This window comes from Myotis davidii, unplaced genomic scaffold, assembly GCF_000327345.1.
Source record: "Myotis davidii unplaced genomic scaffold, ASM32734v1 scaffold1145, whole genome shotgun sequence".
NCBI lineage: Eukaryota > Metazoa > Chordata > Mammalia > Chiroptera > Vespertilionidae > Myotis > Myotis davidii.
Genome location: NW_006295818.1, coordinates 18,849 through 23,320, shown reverse-complemented (window position 1 = coordinate 23,320; position 4,472 = coordinate 18,849). Strand labels below are relative to the sequence as shown.

General features: G+C 61.8%; 1 long non-coding RNA gene across 1 annotated transcript in view; it reads right to left on the bottom strand.

Moving 5' to 3' along the window:
- LOC107184218 overlaps nt 1–4,472 on the bottom strand; it is a 23,431-nt gene that overhangs the window by 8,480 nt on the left and 10,479 nt on the right. Inside the window, exons 3-4 of the long non-coding RNA XR_001515042.1 lie at nt 2,813–2,820; nt 1,224–1,227 (exon numbers count right to left, since the gene is read on the bottom strand). This is a non-coding gene — a long non-coding RNA (uncharacterized LOC107184218). The remainder of the gene's footprint in view (nt 1–1,223; nt 1,228–2,812; nt 2,821–4,472) is intronic.

Genomic DNA, 4,472 nt, shown 5'->3' with positions numbered 1-4,472 from the left:
TACTGGCCAAACACCTGAACAGCCGTAGGCTAATTCCCCCATTTTGACAATGGACTCTGTACCAAACCCTGACCCTCTGCCTCCCCTCAGGACAAGTTGTGTTAATAAAAAGCATGGGGTCCTGGGGAGGAGAGAACCTAAGACCTTAGACTTAAGATCTTGGGTCTTAGCTCCTTTGGCTAAGCTCCTCTGACCCCTTAGCTCCTTTGGCTAAGCTCCTCTGGACTCTTTATGAGTCCCTGGATTCCTATCTGACATCTACACACAGCCTTCTCCAGATTCGTGGACCCTTCTTGATGCTGGGACTAGAACCCCGGCACTCACATTCACACACGCACATGATCTGTTTTCCCCCAAAATTGTGTGAGCTTTTGAAAGCCTCTCTGCTTGTATAAAAAGAGCAAAGTGGTTCTTTAGAGACTGCCCAACAGCGTCGGGGCTCAGGACTGGTGACCAGATCGCACAGTCCCTCACTAAATGGGTGGCGTCTCCTACGGTTGCAAAATTGGGCACCGGAACAGCTCTGGGAAGTCAGCACAGGGTTGGTTGCCTTGTGAGGCTCTGGAAGGGAGCAGCCACTCACCGGGAGCCAGGCAGCTCCTGGTCGATGCTGCCCCCTGCCGGCCATCGGCTTCCCAGGGCCCCCTCTCCCAGGCCCAGTGGGACCCGGTCCTGATTGGCTTCTTGCTGTGGTTGGGGGGCCTAAGAAACACCCACAATGTGGGGGATGGTTCCTAAGAGTTCACTGACATTCGCAAAGCAAGGTCTCACAGGCTCCCGAGAATGACAGTGACACGGCTTTGTGCTGCATCTGATTCGGAAGGAGAGAGGGGGGAAGACTCCGGGAGGGCGGGGGAGCAGGAGGGGGGGCCTGGGGAGGAAGGTCACAGCTCCAGGCGGTGCTGTCCCTCTCAGGGAGTGACTTCTGGCCTTGCAAAGGCACGGGGACCCAGCTGCACCCCCCACGCAGAGTTGGCTGCAGGCAGACGCCTTTCACTCAGGAAGCTACAGGCCTGGTGGCACTGCCCACCACGACCTGCTGGGTGGGAGTATAGGAACAGGTCACCCTGGGAAATTATTCCCCCTTTTTCGTCCACGAGCTTCAGCCCCGGGAGGTAGCTGCTGGCTTGGGACAGAAAACTTGGCGGGTGCAGCCTTCAAGCCGGCCGCTCGAGCCTCCCGCCTCCTGTCCTCAGTCCCGCGCCCCTCTGCCTGCCTGCCACAGGGCTCTTCTGAGAAGCTGTGCCTGCCACCTGCTCCTGTACCTGTTTGCTGTGGGCAGACCAACGTGAGCAGAGCCAGGGTGGGGGGCCAGGGACAGAAGGCCACCTGGGCGGGAAGCCCCGGGGCCTAGCAATGGACAATGGTGGGGCGGGCCTTGCCCCTGGCTGACCTGCCTCCCCAGCACGTCGCTGGTCATGGGGTTTGGACCCCTGACCTTTCCTCCCCAGAGGTGACATCGAGCTCTGGGACCCCCTGGCTGCCTCAGGCCCAGCTGCACTGGACAATGACCCTGCCCTGGCGCCGGCCAGTCAGTCAGCGCAGACCTGACCTGGGAGGACGCACCTGGAAAGCTGCTGAGATCTTCCCTGGGAGCCCCAAAGTCTTCCCCTAAAACCCTCAGGACAGAGGACACAGGGTGCTCCCCCCCTCCCCCAGCACATCCCTGCCTTCCCCTTCTCCCGCCTCCCCCCGGGCACATTACCTTTACCTCCCTACCCTGCCCTGGTGCCGGCCAGTCAGTCAGCGCAGACCTGACCTGGGAGGACGCACCTGGAAAGCTGCTGAGATCTTCCCTGGGAGCCCCAAAGTCTCCCCCTAAAACCCTCAGGACGGAGGACACAGGGTGCTTCCCCCTCCCCCAGCGCATCCCTGCCTTCCCCTTCTCCCCATTCCCTGCACATTACCTTTACCTCCCTCCCCCCCAGCTCCAAGGGCCCTTCCTTCACCCCCATAGCTCCTGTCTAGCCCATTTCTTCTAGGAGTTACTCCTCCCTCTGAGACTTACCCAGGGCACGTTCTCTCACAGTTTGGGTCTTGGCTCTGAATTCTTTCCTCGCCCGAACCCAAGCACCGAGGCTGCTGAGCCCAGTGTGGTCTGACCCCGCTGGTCTGACACCAGGAGCCCTCTGCCGCCCACAACCCTGGTCCCTCCTGCGCTGGGCAGGGCTGTCCTCACCTCCCGGTACAGGCTCCCTCTCGTCCCTCTCCCATGGGGGGCCTCCCACGGTGGCCTCCTGGAGGCCCGGGCAGTGGCCTCACCCTCCCTCCCAGGACCCAGCACCGCCCTGGTTGGAGTTGCAGGCTGGACACTGCCCAGAGCTTGCCCCCTGCTGCCCTCTGCTGGTGGCTTAAGAGCAGCAAGGAGCAGCTTTGGGCGGAGGCTGGGCCTGAGACCTGCCCCCATCTACTCTGCATCCTTGCCCTGACCCTCCAGGTCTCGCTCCGCGAAGCTGAACTGCCCGTGAGGCGGGCTGCTCACCGCCACTCTCTGGACCCGAGGTCAGGCAAAAGCATCTGCGTTCCAGTGTGTGAGCTGATACCTGCCAGTCACCTCTGGGACTTTACTTCCTAACGCGAGACCAGGAAGCAGGGCAGACTCCCCAGCAGGAGGGACGCTGCCCCTGGAGCAGCCACAGGAAATGTCTCCAACCAAAGGCGGGAAGCGGAGGTGGAGGCATGGGTGACATGGGGCCTGGCAGCGGGACCTGCCCACGCACACCTGGGCAGGCCGGTGGCAGTCCCCCGGCAGCAGCAGCCAGGCAGGGCTCCTGCGGCTTTGAAATAAGCTGCCCCCACCTCCTGAGAGCACGCAGGCTGCTGTCCCGTAACCCACCCGCCTGTGCTCCCGCAGGGAGCTTCCCGTGGTCCTGCCTTCACTCCCAACGCGGAGAAGAGACTGCAAACTCCTCCCCCAGCATCTGAGATCCTGGCGTTGTCATCAGTTTGGCTCAAATAAACTTTTTAATTTTTTTTATTGATTTGAGAGTGAGAGAAACATTGATTTGTTGTTCTACTTATTGATTGGTGCTTGCACATGCCCTGACTGAAGACCGAATCCGCAACCTTGGCATGTCCGGATGATGAGAGCCCGGCCAGGCCTTAACAAACCCCTGTCGCCGTTCTCACAGGTGTGGATGTTTCCCAGGTCGACGGAGACTCAGCCATTCGGAAGGGTTATTCTTAGCAAGGCCAGCTTCCCCTCCTGCCCCACTGCGGCTGCGGCCTCAGAGGGCTCAGGCCTGACGGGAGTCCCCCACTGGCCCCAGAGGGCGGGGTCTGATGGCAGCGAACAGGCCGGGCCATCCCGGTTCGCCCATTGCCCCTGTCCTGAGAGATGGTGTGGGAAGTGGCACCATTAGTGGGAGGTTGATATTGGGGAGGTGGCTGGCTGGTGGCAAGCGCAGGGCCTTGCCATCCCATTTCCAGGTATTTGGGGGGGAGCACCGTGTGGGTGTGGGGAGGACCGAGTCGGGCAGGCCGCCGGCCCACCCCTGTCCCTGCGACACTAGTTTTGGTGCCTACGTTTCAGTCCGGCTGGAGAAGTAAAACCCACTCAGAAGACGAGTCGTGGGCAAGACGGCATCCCCGGGAGCTGTGGGCGTGGGTGGGACCTGAGAAGCGCCTGTGCTCAGGCCGCAGGTGCGGGGCGGGCACCAGCTGGCGGCTCAGGCCCAGTGAGCTGGTACCAGCCGCCTCTCCTGCTCCTCTTTAGGCTGCATTTTGTGATTTTGCTAATATGAACAGCCTCAGCTGCTGGAGGAACTGCCTGGGCAGGGACCACCCTCCCGGCCGGGCCTTCGTGAGGCCGCAGAGTCTCCGCTCTCAGGACGAAGGAGTGCTCACTGAGGCGGGGACGCCCAGGTCTGAGGACCAGGTCCAGGGACTGGTGGGACCCAGAGGCCCTCAGACAGGTGCCTCCTGCGTCAGCTCCCGAGCTCAGTCCCACCTGCCTCCTCCCCCTCCTGCCTGCGGGGCAGAGGTCCCCATGCGGGGCCGGGTGTTGGGTGGGGGGTGGTGGGGGCCTGGAAGCCAGTGAGGCCGCACCTGGAGCAGACCCTGCAGGTAAAGGCTGATGAGGGTTTTCCCTTGGTCTCAGCACCAGGTGTGCACAGAAGTCCAGCTCCGCAGGCTGACTCTCCTTGGAGCCAGCGGGCACCCTGCTCAGAGAGGGGCGGCCTGGCTTGCGGAGAACACGGAGATGTCTGTGTAAATGGTCATGTAGCGCCCGATTCCCTGACGTCATCCGACCACAGACCTCCAACCATCGGTCAGAAGCAGAGTGTGGAGGCAGGGCTGGCCCACTTCCTGCCGCGATGAACTTGTCACGTCTCTAAGATGCCAGACATTTATGTGAAAAACGCCGCCTCACCATAAAGAAACCGCGTGGAAGTCACACCCAGCAGCTGCGTCTGGCTGCGGTGAGGCCCAACACGGACGCTGGGCAGTGCTCCCCGGGGCCTGGCCTCCCC